Below are 23,437 nucleotides of genomic sequence, written 5' to 3' on the forward strand. Positions count from 1 at the left end.
GCACTGAGTTGCCGCCATGTGATTGGCTGATTAGAAATTAAGTGTTAACAAGAAGTTGGACAGGTGTACCTAATAAAGTGGCCAGTGAGTGTATATATATATATATATATAAGTTTGAAGAAAAGAAGGCAGCACTCCAAATCCTTTTCAAAAGTGCAAAATGTGCAGTTTATTCAAGCCCACATCTTTCTTGTGCGACGTTTCGGCTCGCAATGAGCCTTTCTCAAGCAGTGGGTGTGACTTACTTTTGTGCTTATATAGGTATAATCTACCCCCATTTACATATACAGCCTTTGATTTTCATTTACATACTCGTTTACAATTCATCCTTAATAATATTAATGCTCAGTGTGCTTCCCTTATACATAAAGTGCGATCTATACATAAAGTGCAATGTGCTAAGGTGCTATTGTTTATCACGTGTCTTCACAATTACATTTCCAATGCATTAGATACTGTTTCATTACGTTGACATATTCATATCTCATATTTATATACATAATTATCGTTTTTTTCTTACCCTGCTGCGCCTGGGTAAATGCACATGGAGGACGCTGTGTTCACCATTACTGGCGTTCTACTTTGCCTACTGCGCATGTCTTAGTCTCCCTCCTCTCTGTCACGGACTCTCAGCCAATCACAATATGTTCCAGTGCCCTTCCCCTTGCGCTTGCGCACTGATGTTTTGTCTTCAGTTAAGCGCCATCTTTAGTGGGGCTACCATGCCGAGGGCAACGGACCGCACCTCTCAGTGCTCATTCACTATTAATTAGATACTTTTAATACTGTGGCGATTTATTACAACTTCTGTCATTCTCATTAATTTTCACAGTATTTTGTTTCCACTCTGACATACCGGACGGCACCTTATTCAGGCTGTCTCCGATTGTCAATGGGTCTCCACACAGATGTGTAGCCCCTCCGGACCACAACATCATCATACAGAGAATCCATAAAAGTGGATAATTTCAATAAATTTAACCATACACATATAATTTTCATATGCTCACTTTATTATATTGTATACATTATTGTGACCGGCTGGCTGTCAATCATGACATAAAAATTGACAAAAAATATTAAACATATATAATGAGAAGGGGGGGGAAGGGGGAAAAATAAAGAGAGAAGAAAAAACTTTTTATCCTCCATGTGTTTCCATCCCATTTTTCGCAGGTTGATGATACATTGTGAAGACACCACTAAAATTAAAAACATAAAATGTACAGGTTAAAAATTGAGGCAACGTAACAAATTATATTATGTACTATGCCCCAACACTTCAAACCGGAGTCCATACACATCTGATTCACAAGTGTATCCCTATAGGGGCTAATACATATTGGGCTGAATTTTAAATTCTGCATTAAGTCCTTTTGGTCTTAAAGTATTCAACTCATAGATCCATTTGAGTTCTTGTTTTTTAAGTAGGCATTCTCTATCCCCCCCTCTCCTCTGTACAGGTATTCTGTCTATTATTCTGAACTTGAGATCTTTTTCTGTATGTTTGAATTCTGTGAAATGTTTGGAGACCGGGAGGTCTAATCTTTTCTTCCTAATGGAGTGGCGATGGTTATTCATCCGAACTTTCAACTCGCAAGTTGTTTCTCCTATGTACCATAGTTTGCACGGACATTCTAACAGATATATCACATGATCTGAACTGCAGGTTAGGTACTGTCTTATCCTATACTCCTTACCCGTATCTGGATGTTTAAAAGTGGACCCTTTTATTATATGGGTACAATTGACGCACGAGAGGCATGGGAAACAGCCTTTTGGACTCGTTCCCTTGATTGTAGTTTGACAAGAATTTTTTAGGGAGCCTATATCTGATTTTACTACATAGTCTTTAATGTTTTTACCTCTACAATAAGAGAATAATGGGGGTTCTCTAAGTTCCCTGATAGTTGGTAGGCAATTTTTTAACATGCCCCAATGTTTTCTAATAACTCCTACTATACTTTTACTTTCTTCTGTGTATGTCATAACACACGGTATTCTTGTTAATACTTTTTTCTTGTCACTCCTGACTAGTAGTCCCCTTCTATCTTTTTTTATGGCCACAGATTTGGCTACATTTAATATTTTCCTTGGATATCCTCTTTCCAAAAATTTATTTACCAGTGTGTCCACAACTCCTTTTACTTCTTTCTCTTCTTTCACAATCCTGCGAACTCTAAGTAACTGGCTGAGGGGTATCGATCTCACCATATTACGGGGATGTTGGCTATCATATGTTAGTAAATTATTTTTATCCGTTTCTTTTACAAACAAAGTGGTTACCAATTCTCCATTCTCTTGTCTAATCAACACGTCCAAAAATTGGACATGGGTTTTAGAGGAGGTCAATGTAAATTTAATGGTCTCATCTATCTCGTTCAAATATTGGTGGAACTCCTCCAATTCTTTCTCTGTACCCTTCCATAGGAGGAAGACATCATCTATGTACCGCCACCACGTCTCCACATGCTTAAAGTGGTGGGATACATAGATGAGGTCCTCCTCCAGAATACTCATGACAATATTTGCATACGCGGGGGCCATATTGGCCCCCATTGAAGTACCGCACTGTTGGGAATAAAAGGTGTCTCCAAATAAAAAGTAGCTCCGCCCTAAGATTATTTCCAACAATTTAATCAGAAAATTTTTTTTCCTTCCTTAGTAATCTCAGTTGTATCTAACTTCCTATTTACCGCTCTGATGCCTGCGCTATGTCTAATCGAAGTATAAAGTGAAATGACATCGAACGATGCCAAAATCACTTCACCCTCCAATTTTGTTGATTCCAATTTATTTAAGAAGTCAGTGGTGTCTTGGATATATGATTTTGAATTTCTAGCAATGGGGTTAAGGATTCTGTCTAAGAATATACCTATTTTACTGAATACTGAATCAACCCCCGATACTATCGGTCTCCCCAGGGGATTATTTAACCCCTTCCCGACATTTGACGTACTATCCCGTCGAGGTGGGGTGGGCCCGTATGACCGCCGACGGGATAGTACGTCATAGCCGATCGGCCGCGCTCACGGGGGGAGCGCGGCCGATCGCGGCCGGGTGTCGGCTGCATATCGCAGCTGACATCCGGCACTATGTGCCAGGAGCGGTCACGGACCTCCCCCGGCACATTAACCCCCGGCACACCGCGATCAAACATGATCGCGATGTGCCGGCGATGCAGGGAAGCATCGCGCAGGGAGAGGGCTCCCTGCGGGCTTCCCTGAGCCCCCCGCAGCAACGCGATGTGATCGCGTTGCTGCGAGGGTCTTACCTCCCTCCCTGCCTGCTCCAGACCCGGATCCAAGATGGCCGCGGATCCGGGTCCTGCAGGGAGGGAGGTGGCTTCACAGAAGCCTGCTCAGAGCAGGCACTGTGAAGCAGCCTGCACTTCTCGCAGATCGGTGATCTGTCAGAGTGCTATGCAAACTGGCAGATCACCGATCTGTATTGTCCCCCCCTGGGGCAAAGTAAAAAAGTAAAAAAAAAAATTTCCAAATGTGTAAAAAAAAATAAAAAAAAATATTCCAAAATAATGAAAAAAAAAAAAAAATATTATTCCCATAAATACATTTCTTTATCTAAATTAAAAAAAAAACAAACAATAAAAGTACACATATTTAGTATCGCCACGTCCGTAACGACCCAACCTATAAAACTGCCACACTAGTTAACCCCTTCAGTAAACACCGTAAGAAAAAAAAAAAAAAAACGAGGCAAAAAACAACGCTTTATTACCATACCGCCGAACAAAAAGTGGAATAACACGCGATCAAAAAGACTGATATAAATATCCATGGTACCGCTGAAAACGTCATCTTGTCCCGCAAAAAACAAGCCGCCATACAGCATCATCAGCAAAAAAATAAAAAAGTTATAGTCCTGAGAATAAAGCGATACCAAAATAATTATTTTTTCTATAAAATAGTTTTTATCGTATAAAAGCGCCAAAACATAAAAAAAATGATATAAATGAGATATCGCTGTAATCATACTGACCCGACGAATAAAACTGCTTTATCAATTTTACCAAACCCGGAACGGTATAAACGCCTCTCCCAAAAGAAATTCATGAATAGCAGGTTTTTGGTCATTCTGCCTCACAAAAATCGGAATAAAAAGCGATCAAAAACGGTCACGTGTCCGAAAATTTTACCAATAAAAACGTCGACTCGTCCCGCAAAAAACAAGACCTCACATGACTCTGTGGAGCAAATGTGGAAAAATTATAGGTCTCAAAATGTGGAGACGCAAAAACTTTTTTGCTATAAAAAGCGTCGCTGGTTTCACACTTGCGTTTTTGTCTGCAGCGTTTTTTGCACAAAAAAACGCATGCGTTTTTTCCCTATATTTAACATTGAAAACGCATGCGGTTTTTTTGTACGCGTTTGGTCGCGTTTTCAAACGCATGCGTTTTTTTTCTGCATGCGTTCATTTTCAGAAATACAACCTGCAGTATTTTCTTGCGTTTTTAAGCACATGCGTTTGTTTGCGTTAAAAACGCATGCATTTTTATCGAAAAAAAACAGAAAACACACTGAAAAGCCACCCACCACCATCAAGGTGATAGAGATCCAAACCCTAACCCTAACTCTACCCCTAACCTCACCCCTAACCGTTTAATGAACATTTTCTGACAGTCATAGTGCCACGTATTTCAGTGCCACGTATTTCAGTGCCACGTATTTCAGTGCCATGTATTTCAGTGCCACGTATCACGTATTTCAGTGCCACGTGTTTCAGTGCCACGTATTTCAGTGCCACGTATCACGTATTTCAGTGCCACATATTTTAGTACCACGTATTTCAGTTGCACGTATTTCAGTGCCACGTATTTCAGTGCCACGTATTTCAGTGCCACGTATTTCAGTGCCACGTATTTCAGTGCCACGTGTTTCAGTGCCACGTATTTAAGTGCCACGTATCACGTATTTCAGTGCCACGTATTTCAGTGCCACGTATTTCAGTGCCACGTATTTCAGTGCCACGTATTTCAGTGCCACGTATTTCAGTGCCACGTATTTAAGTGCCACATATCACATATTTCAGTGCCACTTATTTCAGTGCCACGTATTTCAGTGCCACGTATTTCAGTGCCACGTATTTCAGTGCCACGTATTTCAGTGCCACGTGTTTCAGTGCCACGTATTTAAGTGCCACGTATCACGCATTTCAGTGCCACGTATTTCAGTGCCACGTATTTCAGTGCCACGTATTTCAGTGCCACGTGTTTCAGTGCCACGTATTTAAGTGCCACGTATCACGTATTTCAGTGCCACGTATTTCAGTGCCACGTATTTCAGTGCCACGTATTTCAGTGCCACATATCACATATTTCAGTGCCACTTATTTCAGTGCCACGTATTTCAGTGCCACGTATTTCAGTGCCACGTATTTCAGTGCCACGTATTTCAGCGCCACGTGTTTCAGTGTCACGTATTTAAGTGCCACATATCACGTATTTCAGTGCCACGTATTTCAGTGCCACGTATTTCAGTGCCACGTATTTCAGTGCCACGTGTTTCAGTGCCACGTATTTAAGTGCCACGTATCACGTATTTCAGTGCCACGTATTTCAGTGCCACGTATTTCAGTGCCACGTATTTCAGTGCCACGTATTTCAGTGCCACGTATTTCAGTCACGTTTAGGGTTAGGGTTAGGGGTAGGGTTAGGGCTAGGGTTGGAGGTAAAGTTAGGGTTGGGGCTAAAGTTAGGGTTGGGGCTAAAGTTAGGGTTAGGGTTTGGATTACATTTACGTTTGGATTAGGGTTGGGATTAGAATTATGGGTGTGTCAGGGCTAGGGGTGTGGTTAGGGTTACCGTTGGGATTAGGGTTAGGGGTGTGTTTGGGTTAGGGTTTCAGGTAGAATTGGGGGGTTTCCACTGTCCAGGCACATCAGGGGCTCTCCAAGCGCGACATGGCGTCCAATCTCAATTCCAGCCAATTCTGCGTTGAAAAAGTAAAACAGTGCTCCTTCCCTTCCGAGCTCTCCCGTGCGCCCAAAAAGGGGTTTACCCCAACATATGTGTTATCAGCGTACTCGGGACAAATTGAACAACAACTTCTGGGGTCCAAGTTCTCTTGTTATCCTTAGGAAAATAAAAATTTGGGGGGCTAAAAATCATTTTTGTGGGAAAAAAAAGATGTTTTATTTTCACGGCTCTGCATTATAAACTGTAGTGAAACACTTGGGGGTTCAAAGTTCTCACAACACATATAGATAAGTTCCTTGTGAGGTCTAGTTTCCAATATGGGGTCACTTGTGGGGGGTTTGTACTGTTTGGGTACATCAGGGGCTCTGCAAATGCAACGTGACGCCTGCAGACCAATCCATTTAAGGCTGCATTCCAAATGGCGCTCCTTCCCTTCCGAGCTCTGTCATGCGCCCAAACAGTGGTTCCCCCCGACATATGGGGTATCAGCGTACTCAGGACAAATTGGACAACAACTGTTGGGGTCTAATTTATCCTGTTACCCTTGTGAAAATACAAAACTGGGGGCTAAAAAATCATTTTTGTGAAAAAAAAAAAAGAATTTTTATTTTCACGGCTTTGCGCTATAAACTTTAGTGAAACACTTGGGGGTTCAAAGTTCTCAAAACACATCTAGATAAGTTCCTTGGGAGGTCTAGTTTCCAATATGGGGTCACTTGTGGGGGGTTTGTACTGTTTGGGTACATCAGGGGCTCTGCAAATGCAACGTGACGGCTGCTGACCAATCCATTTAAGTCTGCATTCCAAATGGCGCTCCTTCCCTTCCGAGCTCTGTCATGCGCCCAAACAGTGGTTCCCCCCCACATATGGGGTATCAGCGTACTCAGGACAAATTGGAAAACAAATTTTGGGGTCCAATTTATTCTGTTACCCTTGTAAAAATACAAAGCTGGGGGCTAAAAAATCATTTTTGAGAAAAAAAAAAAATTATTTTCACGGCTCTGCGTTATAATCTGTAGTGAAACACTTGGGGGTTCAAAGCTCTCAAAACACATCTAGATAAGTTCCTTAGGGGGTCTACTTTCCAAAATGGTGTCACTTGTAGGGAGTTTCAATGTTTAGGCACATCAGGGGCTCTCCAAACGCAACATGGCGTCCCATCTCAATTCCAGTCAATTTTGCATTGAAAAGTCAAATGGCGCTCCTTCCCTTCCAAGCTCTGCCATGCGCCCAAACAATGGTTTACACCCACATATGGGGTATCAGCGTACTCAGGACAAATTGCACAACATTTTTTGGGGTCCAATTTCTTCTCTTACCCTTGGGAAAATAAAAAATTGGGGGCGAAAAGATCATTTTTGTGAAAAAATATGATTTTTTATTTTTACGGCTCTGCATTATAAACTTCTGTGAAGCACTTGGTGGGTCAAAGTGCTCACCACACATCTAGATAAGTTCCTTAGGGGGTCTACTTTCCAAAATGGTGTCACTTGTAGGGAGTTTCAATGTTTAGGCACATCAGGGGCTCTCCAAACGCAACATGGCGTCCCATCTCAATTCCAGTCAATTTTGCATTGAAAAGTCAAATGGCGCTCCTTCCCTTCCAAGCTCTGCCATGCGCCCAAACAATGGTTTACACCCACATATGGGGTATCAGCGTACTCAGGACAAATTGCACAACATTTTTTGGGGTCCAATTTCTTCTCTTACCCTTGGGAAAATAAAAAATTGGGGGCAAAAAGATCATTTTTGTGAAAAAATATGATTTTTTATTTTTACGGCTCTGCATTATAAACTTCTGTGAAGCACTTGGTGGGTCAAAGTGCTCACCACACATCTAGATAAGTTCCTTAGGGGGTCTACTTTCCAAAATGGTGTCACTTGTAGGGAGTTTCAATGTTTAGGCACATCAGGGGCTCTCCAAACGCAACATGGCGTCCCATCTCAATTCCAGTCAATTTTGCATTGAAAAGTCAAATGGCGCTCCTTCCCTTCCAAGCTCTGCCATGCGCCTAAACAATGGTTTACACCCACATATGGGGTATCATCGTACTCAGGACAAATTGTACAACAACTTTGGGGGTCCATTTTCTCCTGTTACCCTTGGTAAAATAAAACAAATTGGAGCTGAAATAAATTTTGTGTGAAAAAAAAGTTAAATGTTCATTTTTATTTAAACATTCCAAAAATTCCTGTGAAACACCTGAAGGGTTAATAAACTTCTTGAATGTGGTTTTGAGCACCTTGAGGGGTGCAGTTTTTAGAATGGTGTCACACTTGAGTATTTTATATCATATAGACCCCTCAAAATGACTTCAAATGAGATGTGGTCCCTAAAAAAAAATGGTGTTGTAAAAATGAGAAATTGCTGGTCAACTTTTAACCCTTATAACTCCGTCACAAAAAAAAATTTTGGTTCCAAAATTGTACTGATGTAAAGTAGACATGTGGGAAATGTTACTTATTAAGTATTTTGCGTGACATATGTCTGTGATTTAAGGGCACAAAAATTCAAAGTTGGAAAATTGCAAAATTTTCAAAATTTTCGCCAAATTTCCATTTTTTTCACAAATAAACGCAAGTTATATCGAATAAATTTTACCTTTAACATGAAGTACAATATGTCACGAGAAAACAATGTCAGAATCGCCAAGATCCGTCAAAGCGTTCCAGAGTTATAGCCTCATAAAGGGACAGTGGTCAGAATTGTAAAAATTGGCCCGGTCATTAACGTGCAAACCACCCTTGGGGGTGAAGGGGTTAATGATTTATGAATCTTTGGGGTTATGTACAGTACCGGGGTTCTAGGGAATTCTATTGACAAGTAGTCTTTTAGTCCCTGATCGATTGTTCCAGATTGTAATGCTTCTTGTAGGCAGTTATTAATTTCGCTCATTATTTTAAATTTGGGATCACCATCCAGTTTTTGATAAACTCGTTCATCTCTTAACTGCCGATCTATTTCTGCAATATATTTTGCCTTGTCCATGATGACGACAGCACCACCTTTATCTGCGGGTTTTATTATGATGTCGTCATCATGGACAAGCTCTTGTAGTGCTATAAATTCCTCCCTCGTTACATTAGGGTGTCTAAATTCTCCTGAGACCCCATTTTTTAATTCCTCAATATCCCTTCTCACCACTTTCTCAAATGTATCTATTATTGTGGAATTAGTGGGTGGTATAAAATCACTGTTTTTTCTCAATTCCATATTTTTACAGTCAAACAGAGAAGACAGAAAACCCCCATTATTCTCTTATTGTAGAGGTAAAAACATTAAAGACTATGTAGTAAAATCAGATATAGGCTCCCTAAAAAATTCTTGTCAAACTACAATCAAGGGAACGAGTCCAAAAGGCTGTTTCCCATGCCTCTCGTGCGTCAATTGTACCCATATAATAAAAGGGTCCACTTTTAAACATCCAGATACGGGTAAGGAGTATAGGATAAGACAGTACCTAACCTGCAGTTCAGATCATGTGATATATCTGTTAGAATGTCCGTGCAAACTATGGTACATAGGAGAAACAACTTGCGAGTTGAAAGTTCGGATGAATAACCATCGCCACTCCATTAGGAAGAAAAGATTAGACCTCCCGGTCTCCAAACATTTCACAGAATTCAAACATACAGAAAAAGATCTCAAGTTCAGAATAATAGACAGAATACCTGTACAGAGGAGAGGGGGGGATAGAGAATGCCTACTTAAAAAAAAAGAACTCAAATGGATCTATGAGTTGAATACTTTAAGACCAAAAGGACTTAATGCAGAATTTAAAATTCAGCCCAATATGTATTAGCCCCTATAGCGATACACTTGTGAATCAGATGTGTATGGACTCCGGTTTGAAGTGTTGGGGCATAGTACATAATATAATTTGTTACGTTGCCTCAATTTTTAACCTGTACATTTTATGTTTTTAATTTTAGTGGTGTCTTCACAATGTATCATCAACCTGCGAAAAATGGGATGGAAACACATGGAGGATAAAAAGTTTTTTCTTCTCTCTTTATTTTTCCCTCTTCCCCCCCCCTTCTCATTATATATGTTTAATATTTTTTGTCAATTTTTATGTCATGATTGACAGCCAGCCGGTCACAATAATGTATACAATATAATAAAGTGAGCATATGAAAATTATATGTGTATGGTTAAATTTATTGAAATTATCCACTTTTATGGATTCTCTGTATGATGATGTTGTGGTCCGGAGGGGCTACACATCTGTGTGGAGACCCATTGACAATCGGAGACAGCCTGAATAAGGTGCCGTCCGGTATGTCAGAGTGGAAACAAAATACTGTGAAAATTAATGAGAATGACAGAAGTTGTAATAAATCGCCACAGTATTAAAAGTATCTAATTAATAGTGAATGAGCACTGAGAGGTGCGGTCCGTTGCCCTCGGCATGGTAGCCCCACTAAAGATGGCGCTTAACTGAAGACAAAACATCAGTGCGCAAGCGCAAGGGGAAGGGCACTGGAACATATTGTGATTGGCTGAGAGTCCGTGACAGAGAGGAGGGAGACTAAGACATGCGCAGTAGGCAAAGTAGAACGCCAGTAATGGTGAACACAGCGTCCTCCATGTGCATTTACCCAGGCGCAGCAGGGTAAGAAAAAAACGATAATTATGTATATAAATATGAGATATGAATATGTCAACGTAATGAAACAGTATCTAATGCATTGGAAATGTAATTGTGAAGACACGTGATAAACAATAGCACCTTAGCACATTGCACTTTATGTATAGATCGCACTTTATGTATAAGGGAAGCACACTGAGCATTAATATTATTAAGGATGAATTGTAAACGAGTATGTAAATGAAAATCAAAGGCTGTATATGTAAATGGGGGTAGATTATACCTATATAAGCACAAAAGTAAGTCACACCCACTGCTTGAGAAAGGCTCATTGCGAGCCGAAACGTCGCACAAGAAAGATGTGGGCTTGAATAAACTGCACATTTTGCACTTTTGAAAAGGATTTGGAGTGCTGCCTTCTTTTCTTCAAACTTGTATGCTATTTGGGTTGATGTGTGGACCGTCATACCCAGGAGGCCGGGCACCCACTGGTGAGCATTGTGCTGTTCCAATTTTTTGTCTATATATATATATATATATATATATATATATATATATATATATATATATATGTCATTGATACACATATATATATATTCTGTATTTATATTTAACTCAGCGTGAGATATGTGAAAAGCCGGTAATTCAATTGCCGGCTTTTTCTTTCTCCTTCCCAAACCCGACATGATGTGAGACATGGTTTACATACAGTAAACCATCTCATATCCCTTTTTTTTTGCATATTCCACACTACTAATGTTAGTAGTGCATATGTGCAAAATTTGGGCAATGTAGCTTGTAAAATAAAGGGTTAAATGGCGGAAAATTTGGCGTGGGCTCCCGCGTAATTTTCTCCACCAGAGTGGTAAAGCCAGTGACTTGGGGCAGATATTAATAGCCTAGAGAGGGACCATGGTTATTGGCCCCCCCTGGCTACAAACATCTGCCCCCAGCCACCCCAGAAAAGGCACATCTGGAAGATGCGCCTATTCTGGCACTTGGCCACTCTCTTCCCATTCCCGTGTAGCGGTGGGATATGGGGTAATGAAGGGTTAATGTCACCTTGCTATTGTAAGGTGACATTTAGCCAGATTAATAATGGAGAGGCGTCAATTATGTCACCTATCCATTATTAATCCAATTGTATGAAATGGTTAATAAAACACACACATTTTTTTTAAGTATTTTAATGAAATAAAGACACAGGTTGTTGTAATATTTTATTATACTGGTAATTACTTAATTGTATTAACTGGTAGTTACCTTGAGTTGCGGTGATGCGCCCTCTGCTGGATGTCCTCATGAACTGGAGCCTGGTAAAAGTTCCCACGCTCGAGTTCATATGAGGACATCCAGCAGAGGGCGCCTCACCGCAACTCAAGGTAACTACAGGACATTCCCCTGCACTCCATTCATTCCCGGGGGTTTTACAGCCATGAGCAGTGCTTTAGCACAGCTCCTGGCTGTAAAATGATTTAACCCCTTCAGATGGATTTACTTCGTGGGACTTGACCTGAGCGATGGAAGGTATGAGATATTGTTGTTTTTTTATTTTTCCTTTGTTACAGAACGAGGGTCTTCAGGTGGATTACCAGTATAATAAAATATTACAACAACCTGTGTCTATATTTCATTAAAATACTTTGTAATAATGTGTGTGTGTTTTATTAACCATTTCGTACTATTGTATTAATAATGGATAGGTGTCATAATTGACGGCTTTCCATTATTAATCTGGCTTAATGTCACCTTACAATAGCAAGGTGACATTAAACCTTCATTACCCCATATCCCACCGCTACACGGGAATGGGAAGAGAGAGGCCAAGTGGCAGAATAGGCGCATCTTCCAGATGTGCCTTTTCTGGGGTGGCTGGGGGCAGATGTTTGTAGCCAGGGGGCCAATAACCATGGACCCTCTCTATGTTATTAATATCTGCCCTCAGTCACTGGCTTTACCACTCTGGCGGAGAAAATTGCGCGGGAGCCCACGGCAATTTTTTCCGCGATTTATCCCTTTATTTTACAAGCTACAGCACCCAAATTTTGCACATACACACTACTAACATTAGTAGTGTGGAATATGCAAAAAAAGGGATATGAGATGGTTTACTGTATGTAAACCATGTCTCATATCATGTTGGGTTTGTGAAGGAGAAATGAAAAGCCGGCAATTGAATTACCGGCTTTTCTATAGAACACCGCTGCGTATTTCTCGCAAGACACACTGCTGGTCCGTGTGTAATCCGTATTTTTCTCGCCCCCATAGACTTTCATTGTCAATTTTTTTGCGCAATACGGTGACAAAAGCAGCATGCTGCGATTTTGTACGGCCGTAGAAGACCGTATAATACGGATCCGTAAAATACGGCTGATAGGAGCTGGGCCATAGCGAATCATTGGGCCGTGTGTTATGCGTATTTTACGGGTGTATTTTCTGCGCTCATACGTCCGTAAAACTCCCCAGTGTGACGCCGGCCTAAGGGGTAACGTGACTACTTTTTAAAATGTCTCCATTGATAAAACAGCTGAAAACATCTGGAAACCCCAAACTCTGCCCATAAGGCAGAACATAAGAAAAAGCAAACAAACAGGTGAGTACATATAAAATATTTACTATAAAAAAAAAAACATAAAAAAAAGCTGCAAATTAAAAACAAACGAAAAACACCCAAAACTAGACAAAAGCAGATGCAAATCCAATAATGAATATAGCCCTATGAGTCTCAGCTGACTAGTCTGAAGCAGGTCACTGGCGGCTTTTCTCTGTCCCAATCCCCTAGACCAGGGGTGGGCAATTAATTTTCCAGTGGGGGCGCACAAGAAACCATGACTTTTGTGGAGGACCAAACCAATAGGCTGAAATGAATTCTGCTTAATATTAACATTAACACATTAATTATAATTATTACTTTATATTACTATCACTTAATATTGAGCATAACTAAGTATGCTGAAATTCCCTATATACAGTATGAGCCCCGACATACCCTCCTATATATAATATGAGACCACACATAGCCTCCTAATTACAGTATGAGCCCCCACATAGCCTCCCTATACACAATGTGAGCCCCCACATAGCCTCCTATATACAATGTGAACCCTCACATAGCCTCCTATATACAGTGCGATCCCTCACATAGCCTCCTATATACAGTGTGATCCCTCACATAGTCTCCTATATACAATGTGATCCCTCACATAGCCTCCTATATAAAGTGTGAGCCCTCGCATAGCCTCCTATTTACAGTGTGATCCCTCGCATAGCCTCCTATTTAGTGTGATCCCTCGCATAGCCTCCTATTTACAGTGTGATCCCTCACATAGTCTCCTATATACTGTACAATGTGAACCCTCACATAGCCTCCTATATACAGTGTGATCCCTCACATAACCTCCTATATATAATGTGATCCCTCAAATAGCCTCCTATATAAAGTGTGAGCCCTCGCATAGCCTCCTATTTACAGTGTGATCCCTCGCATAGCCTCCTATTTACAGTGTGATCCCTCACATAGCCTCCTATATACAATGTGAACCCTCACCTAGTCTCCTATATGCAATGTGGTCCCTCACATAGCCTCCTATATACAATGTGATCCTCACATAGCCTCCTATATACAGTGTGATCCCTCACATAGCCTCCTATATACAGTGTGATCCCTCACATAGCCTCCTTTATACACCCAAACATCTCATGCATATGAAAAATAAACACATAATAATAATAATAATCTTGATTTTTATATAGCGCTAACATATTCCGCAGCATTTTACACACATTATCATCGCTGTCCCCATTGGGGCTCACAATCTAAATTCCCTATCAGTATGTCTTTGGAATGTGGGAGGAAACCGGAGAACCTGGAGGAAACCCACGCAAACATGGGGAGAACATACAAACTCCTTGCAGATGTTGTCCTTGGTGGGATTTGAACCCAGGACCCCAGCGCTGCAAGGCTGCAGTGCTAACCACTGAGCCACCGTTCTGCCCATATACTCACCTTGCTGCCATTTCCCCGGCGCTCTGGTATCCGGTGCACTGACTCTCCGCACAGCAGATGCAGTGAAGTTACAGGTCCTTCTCAAAAAATTAGCATATAGTGTTAAATTTCATTATTTACCATAATGTAATGATTACAATTAAACTTTCATATATTATAGATTCATTATCCACCAACTGAAATTTGTCAGGTCTTTTATTGTTTTAATACTGATGATTTTGGCCTACAACTCCTGATAACCCAAAAAACCTGTCTCAATAAATTAGCATATCAAGAAAAGGTTCTCTAAACGACCTATTACCCTAATCTTCTGAATCAACTAATTAACTCTAAACACATGCAAAAGATACCTGAGGCTTTTAAAAACTCCCTGCCTGGTTCATTACTCAAAACCCCCATCATGGGTAAGACTAGCGACCTGACAGATGTCAAGAAGGCCATCATTGACACCCTCAAGCAAGAGGGTAAGACCCAGAAAGAAATTTCTCAACAAATAGGCTGTTCCCAGAGTGCTGTATCAAGGCACCTCAATGGTAAGTCTGTTGGAAGGAAACAATGTGGCAGAAAACGCTGTACAACGAGAAGAGGTGACCGGACCCTGAGGAAGATTGTGGAGAAGGACCAATTCCAGACCTTGGGGAACCTGAGGAAGCAGTGGACTGAGTCTGGTGTGGAAACATCCAGAGCCACCGTGCACAGGCGTGTGCAGGAAATGGGCTACAGGTGCCGCATTCCCCAGGTAAAGCCACTTTTGAACCATAAACAGCGGCAGAAGCGCCTGACCTGGGCTACAGAGAAGCGGCACTGGACTGTTGCTAAGTGGTCCCAAGTACTTTTTTCTGATGAAAGCAAATTTTGCATGTCATTCGGAAATCAAGGTGCCAGAGTCTGGAGGAAGACTGGGGAGAAGGAAATGCCAAAATGCCTGAAGTCCAGTGTCAAGTACCCAGTCAGTGATGGTGTGGGGTGCCATGTCAGCTGCTGGTGTTGGTCCACTGTGTTTCATCAAGGGCAGGGTCAATGCAGCTAGCTATCAGGAGATTTTGGAGCACTTCATGCTTCCTGGCACCTGCTCACAGTGCCAAAACCACTGGTAAATGGTTTACTGACCATGGTATTACTGTGCTCAATTGGCCTGCCAACTCTCCTGACCTGAACCCCATAGAGAATCTGTGGGATATTGTGAAGAGAAAGTTGAGAGACGCAAGACCCAACACTCTGGATGAGCTTAAGGCCGCTATTGAAGCATCCTGGGCCTCCATAACATCTCAGCAGTGTCACAGGCTGATTGCCTCCATGCCACGCCGCATTGAAGCAGTCATTTCTGCCAAAGGATTCCCGACCAAGTATTGAGTGCATAACTGAACATTATTATTTGATGGTTTTTTTGTTTGTTATTAAAAAACACTTTTATTTGATTGGACGGTTGAAATATGCTAATTTATTGAGACAGGTTTTTTGGGTTATCAGGAGATGTAGGCCAAAATCATCAGTATTAAAACAATAAAAGACCTGACAAATTTCAGTTGGTGGATAATGAATCTATAATATATGAAAGTTTAATTGTAATCATTACATTATGGTAAATAATGAAATTTAACACTATATGCTAATTTTTTGAGAAGGACCTGTACTTCATCGCATCTGCTGTCCCACACGCTGATTGATGGAAGAAGGAGATAGCGCCTCCGTCCTCCTCCACTAATGTATTCACCACTCTCTGCATCCTGAGGGTATGGATAGTGGGGGTGGTCACATTGAGAAGTGGATGGCGGTAGAAGACAGGCAGCGGGCATGGTGCGGCCCATGGGTCACTGATTTCAGCCCTACAGCTATCTCGGTCCATGGAACGGACTGGAATGGGAGGAGGGCCGCATGTGGCCTGCAGGCTACACTTTGCACATTTCTGCCCTATACTGACATACAGTGCTGCAATAATGCAGAAGTTTTATTCATCCAGTGGTTCCGGCTGCACGAATGAGATGACATGTTCCCTTATGACATGATTTAAGAGATGGCTTTCTTTTGTAATGCTTTAGAGGAACAAGTAGGTAGAAGCTGGACTGTGGAGTCCCAAATTTAGGACATGAGTGTTACATTTTCTCAAGAATTGGTTACTGTCCTGATTTAGTATGTTACATCCTGTAGAGGCCACGTAAGTTTCTGAAACTTTTTGATTGTAATTGTTGGGGAACTGTCTGCAGCTTTAGCATTGTTTGACCTTTTATCAGGGAAGCATACCATATGTACAAGAAGAAACCTTGAAGGCAAAGGATCCCACCACTATCATACAATCAATGTAAAATGGGCCACTCTTGGTTTCACACGCCTCACTAGCCAAAGAGAGCCAAACTGTCATCCATTCATAGGTCGGCGCTCTGTCCAACAGGAGGACTCCTTCCAGCTTCTCTTTCGCTATTCCACCTAAGCAATCTTCCAGTTGCTCCCTGCCTTACTGTAGAGAAACAAGTTGTCATGACCATTGTCTCAACCTAAGAGATCAACCTTCTTTCGGCCTTGCACTTCACATGATACATGGCACACACCTCTGATGCCAGTGCAGCGCCCCAGAGTCCTGGTCGTTGCAGTACTATGGCTCCGCCACTAAGGGGGGCTTTGGTACGTCTGATGGCACTGAAGGAGTTCATCTGACCAGGTATCACAGACACCAATACATTTCACAGTCGGGCCTCCAGGGGGAGCTAAGGGTACTATTCATTAGGCCACTCCTCACATACTGGTAAAACTGGGGGTCAGGCAGGAAGTTAGTTCAGAAAGCTGACTGGGTTGGAACCAGGCAACACCTTGTGGCAGAGGGTGTTGCGGGGGGAAGATTCGGTAGGGTCCCTGTCAGGGGTGGGATCCTGACAGAGGCCTGGCAACGAGAAAGAACGTGCCTGCTCAGTATAGCGGCGGTGCCCCAAGAAAGGATAAGAAGCGAGATTTATTGTGCTGAGTGAGAAACGAGATCAAAGCAAGAAGGAGAATACCAGTAGGAGTCGTGCTGTAAGATCGAGGCAACATCCTACTGAGGCGCAAACAACCGGCGGCCGGAACGCCGAGGAAGTACAGCGTTCTAAGCCATACTTCAAACCAACGGCAGGACAGTCAGTCACAGGCGGGCTGTCTCATCTAAATCACCTACGCAGACATAGGGGGCAACCTGTGGAGAGGGGTGACTCTAGGGTCCCGGAAGAGCTCCGAGCCTACCCGTCATCAGGGTGCGTCCCAACCGTAACATCAGGGAGGGACGGAAGATTAGCAGAACATCATCTAATCGAGTTGTGAGGGAACACGAGAAACAGACACAACAGTTGTGGGGACTATCCCGTAAGCACAGCAGGGGAGGACCACAACACATAGCGCTAGCAGGAAGGCACAGATTTCCACCTGCAAAGAGAACTCTGGAGGTGCCATTGGACCGGCCGGACTTGCGCAGCCTGGTGAACCGTATTCCGGACTGAGGACCCAGAGACCTTCAGTAAAGAGGTAAAGAGACTGCACCCCTGTGTCCTTGTGATTGATTGCGTCCTGCACTACACACTGAACTGGCATCCTTTTATTGGGCGCCCCTCAGCAGCAGGGTCACGGACCGGGCCTAGCCACCGTGACAACCCCAGAGAAGAGACTCAGAGGCCCATTACCGGGTACCCCTCGGCCCTGCGGCGGTGGGGGCGCTGCACCAGCACTCCTCTAACAGGCTAAGACCAATGCTCCTCAAGCTTCCTCACCAGTGCCGACCACCCAAGAGCTGTAATCAGCAGGTTGTCCTGGCACATCATGTGGGTACCACCAAAGACTTAATACTTCGAGCTTCTTATATCCATGGCAATACATTGCAACAAAACATATTTCACATCACATTTCCAGCATGCTCAGTCACACATCGACATGTCTTAAATAGAGTTTCTCCATCTACAGAAGCCCATGCAACTATTTACAAGGGCAGCATATATAGTCAATTTGTTGCCAATGGGGGCTTCACATATCCCTCCTTACACTTCCAGCAAATTTAACAAGTACACTCTACTTACATTTAAGGGGTAGTGTTACCCCCTTTGCTTCCTTTGTCCTACAAGTTGCCTTCCCAAAGGGGAGCAGAGCTTTACATTCTTCACAGTAAATTTCCCACTTCTGTGGAGTTGACTCTTCCACCTTGACGCCCTTATGGTCTTGTAACCTTACAGAAGCCTGCACATCCACTGACAGTGGCTTTAATTTATAGACAGCTGGCTATAAAGACTCAACCAGAAGTGTGTGGCAATATGGTTCCTAAACTCTGACAACCCCATTTCACACTTCCACTACAGATGGAAATTCTAGCTCATCTCACAGCAATAGATCTACATGGTGGAGGAACTCAGTAAATGGGTTCAAGTGTGATCTTCTGGCCTTTCCTTTGCAAACGTTTAGTTTTTTTAAGCCTTACAAGACAAAACAGCCAAACTGTATTTTTTTTTTAAAGTCATCACTCTTCCCAATAGGTGACCTTTTCTTACAGCATCTTACAAGTCTCCTATCCACCATTTCCGACTCTTAGCCCACCACTCCACCTCGGCAAGTCTAGGACTATTTGCAATGTTGCAATATTTTCTTTTTTGATGCATAGGTGAACTCAACCTTTAATGATTACCATTTGTCTGTTGATAATTCACCAAGCCTGTCTTAAAATCCACACCCATGTCCTCCAACAATATTAGCATTACTTACAAACAGAAATGTGTAAGCTGTGCACTGATCTCAAACATGAGCAGTGGGATAGCAATAATGTTATTCACTCATCCGGCTCCAGCCTCGGGCCTGCTCCCAGTTCCTATGGCTTCCTCCATTTGATGCACTCCACCCTTGTAAAGTAACCTGATAATCTCCTTTAACATCATCATCGAAGGCCTTTTAAGGCCGATTCTGACAGCTTAGTACTGTCTGGGTATTCAGTAAGCTTTGCATTCAGTTACAAATTCAGGATTTTTTCTTCACCATTCATTTCTCTTAGCTGGCTAATCATAACTTCAGCAAACTCTGTTTTCTTATCAGCTATCTACACTCACCTGCTAGCTCAGATTTCCTCCAGTTAACCATTATCTGCTTTACAGATAATATATATATGTGTCTCAATGACATATATATATATATATATACTGTATATATGTTTTAACGAACATTTGAGCCCATAAATTCATTAGATGTCGGTTTTGCAAGCCTGCGAGAAAATATCGCAGTACGGATGCCATACGGATTACATACGGAGGATGCCATGCGCAAAATACGCTGACACACCCTGCCTACGGATGACATGCGGATCACTATTTTTGGGACTTTTCTGCGTATTACGGCCGTAAAAAACGGACCGTATTTTGATACGCTGAGTGTGAGGCCGGCCTTAAGATGTTGCAACAGTGTGTAATTTACTCTGCAAGCAAATATCCAGTTTGCCTGTTCATCATTACTACTCACTAATTGCATTCAACTCTGACATTAACTATTTAGCTGCTGCAAGTTCTGCACAGACAATACATCTACAGCTCATTTGGGCAACAGATTCTCACCTAATTTTATAGAAAGCAAATGGTGACTCTATAGCCCATAGAAGGCAAAGAGGGCAAAATCTACTATATAATTGTCTAAGGGTACTTCCGTCTTTCTGTCCTTCTGTCGTGGTTATTTGTTCGCTGATTGGTCTCGGCAGCTGCCTGTCATGGCTGCCGCGACCAATCAGCGACGCGCACAGTCCGGAAAAAATGGCCGCTCCTTACTCCCCGCACTCAATGCCCGGCGCCCGCATACACCCCTCCGCTCACACAGGCTTAATGGCAGCGGTAACGGACCGAGTTATGCCGCGGGTAACACACTCCTTTACCGCCGCTATTAACCCTGTGTGACCAAGATTTACTATTGACACAGCCTATGCAGCGTTAACAGTAAAAGGATCTAATGTTAAAAAAAATAAAAAATCATTATATACTCACCTTCCGCTGCCTTTCCCGCTCCTCGCCACCCTCCGGTAACCGCTCTGTGCAAGCGGCAGATTCCGGTACCACTTAGCGCATAGCAGAAGGACCTGCCATGACGTCACGGTCATGTGACCGCGGCGTCAGCACACCCAGGGACCGCAAGCTGCAGCCTGTACCGCGCACAGGCGACAGAACTACAAGTATGGTGAGTATGTTAGAACTACAAGGGGACTTCGGATCAGAAGGTGAGTATGTTTATTTTTTTATTTTTTAACCTGTCACTTACGTGGCTGGGCAATATACTACGTCACTGGGCAATATACTAAGTGGCTCTGTGCTGTATACTACGTCACTGGGCAATACACTACGTGGCTCTGGACAATATACTACGTAACTGGGCAATATACTACGTAACTGGGCAATATACTACGTCACTGGGCAATATACTACATCACTGGGCAATATACTACGTCACTGGGCAATATACTACGTGGCTCTGGACAATATACTACATCGCTGGGCAATATACTACGTGACTGGGCAATATACTACGTGGCTGGGCAATATACTACGTGGCTGGGCAATATACTACGTGGCTGGGCAATATACTACGTGGCTGGGCAATATACTACGTGGCTCTGTGCTGTATACTACGTCACTGGCCAATATACTACGTGGCTCTGGACAATATACTATGTCACTGGGCAATATACTACGTGGCTGGGCAAATATACTATGTCACTCAGCAATATACTACGTGACTGGGCAATATACTACGTCGCTAGGCAATATACTACGTCGCTGGGCAATGTACTACGGGGCTGGGCAATATACTACGTGGCTGGGCAATATACTACGTGGCTGGCCAATATACTACGTGGCTGGCCAATATACTACGTGGCTGGGCAATATACTACGTGGCTGGCCAATATACTACGTGGCTCTGGACAATATACTACGTCACTGGGCAATATACTACGTAACTGGGCAATATACTACGTCGCTGGGCAATATACTACGTGGCTGGGCAATATACTACGTGGCTGGGCAATATACTACATGGCTGGGCAATATACTACGGCTCTGGACAATATACTACGTGGCTCTGGACAATATACTACGTCACTGGGCAATATACTACGTCACTGGGCAATATATTACGTCACTGGGCAATATACTACGTAACTGGGCAATATACTACGTGGCTCTGGACAATATACTACGTAACTGGGCGATATACTACGTCACTGGGCAATATACTACGTCACTGGGCAATATACTACGTAACTGGGCAATATACTACGTGGCTCTGGACAATAACTACGTCACTGGGCAATATACTACGTAACTGGGCAATATACTACGTCGCTGGGCAATATACTACGTGGCTGGGCAATATACTACGTGGCTAGGCAATATACTACGTGGCTAGGCAATATACTACGTGGCTGGGCAATATACTACGTGGCTGGCCAATATACTACGTGGCTGGCCAATATACTACGTGGCTGGCCAATATACTATGTGGCTGGCCAATATACTACGTGGCTGGCCAATATACTACGTGAGCATACATATACTAGAATACCCGATGCGTTAGAATCGGGCCACCATCTAGTATTTAATAAAACCCAATTTCTTAATGATGTTGCTTACACGACAGTACACCTTGCACACAACAGCACCCAATTTGCACCTTGTGCTCTTATTGGATCATCTGGACTTTCCAATTGTTTTCCAAAATACTAAAGGGATATTAATGATTAAATTTACATTAAAAATGATATTCCAATTCCAGCTACTGGAAGAAAACCACTTTATTTGTAGCATTGTCATGTCTTCAGACTTGTTTATATGAGTCACTGGAAGTCACTGAAGTTTACAGTAAGCAGAACTCGGACAATATTTCGGGTGGGTGTCATGTTATTGTGTAAACTCTTATATACTTAGAAAAAAAATTGTTATATATTTTAACTATTAAGTGACACACAGAAGTGATGACTATCTACCCATAAATGCTACTCAGTATTTAAATGCTAAGATAGTGTAACACAATAATATAAAAATGTCATTTGGTCGACAACTTAGTATATATTACCAATAATTGTATACAGGGCTGAGAGGATGTATAGGTGGAGGTAGGTGCCACATAGTGTAAAAACAGAAGGGCAGCAATTTAAAGGGAATCTGTCAGCAGGTTTTTGCTGTGTAAGCTGAAGACAGCATCATGTAGAGGTTAAAACACTTATTTACATGCAATGATTGTTTCAGCGTCAGGAGCTTCCTTTGCTAGGACACAGCAGAGCCTGGTAGTTGACTCCTCCCCCTCCTGTGACAAGCAGCTCACTGTCTATGAGCCTGGTCGGGGCGGGGTTAGCTTTCTCAGCTCTGCTTCATGATAAACCTAAAAACTCTGTGTCAGAACGCCTGCACCCAGTAAACTAAGTGATACATCATTGGATTCAGCTTCTCTTTGCTTACATCAGTCTGCTCTCAGATGAAATAGCAAAAACCTGCTGACACATTCCCTTTAAGAGAAAAAAAATCACATTGTTTGAGCAGCAGCGCTGACTGAGTCCTGACGCTTATCCTGATTCCTTATAACAAAAGACCAGTAACTGCCCTGCAAACATTGCTGAGTAGTACTGTAGTCAGTAGTTTAATGCCGGCACGGGAAGCAAACTGTATATTATGTTGTTTGTTAATGTGAGTAGCGCTGATCTGGTAGAGAAACTCCCACAACAGTGTGTCCAAAAGAAGCCAAAAAAAAAGCTTAAAACACTAAGCAAGGTTACAGGGAAACTAACAAGAGATTAAATCTTTCCAAACCACAGACAGGATGAATCAGACACTGGCTTTGTTATTGCAGCTGTCTGATTGCAGCACTTCACAGAAAACATACTTTGAAAAACCTGTCTGGGTCCATGTGTATCAGGTGACTAGTCCAAAGCTG

At 42.5% G+C, this 23,437-nt stretch overlaps 1 protein-coding gene across 3 annotated transcripts in view; it reads right to left on the bottom strand.

Moving 5' to 3' along the window:
• LOC143806736 (uncharacterized) overlaps positions 1 to 23,437 on the bottom strand; it is a 92,263-nt gene that overhangs the window by 50,352 nt on the left and 18,474 nt on the right. The window contains exon 1 of one of the 3 annotated variants that reach the window (XM_077287572.1): positions 20,500 to 20,627. The exons of 1 other annotated variant lie outside the window; for it this stretch is intronic. The gene's annotated coding sequence lies outside the window, so the exon portion shown is untranslated. Of the gene's footprint in view, positions 1 to 19,243; positions 19,356 to 20,499; positions 20,628 to 23,437 lie in introns of those variants that run through there. One more of the 3 variants, XM_077287573.1, reaches the window with a different exon arrangement.

Source organism: Ranitomeya variabilis, chromosome 2 (genome assembly GCF_051348905.1).
Source record: "Ranitomeya variabilis isolate aRanVar5 chromosome 2, aRanVar5.hap1, whole genome shotgun sequence".
In the NCBI taxonomy this organism is placed as follows: Eukaryota; Metazoa; Chordata; class Amphibia; order Anura; family Dendrobatidae; genus Ranitomeya; species Ranitomeya variabilis.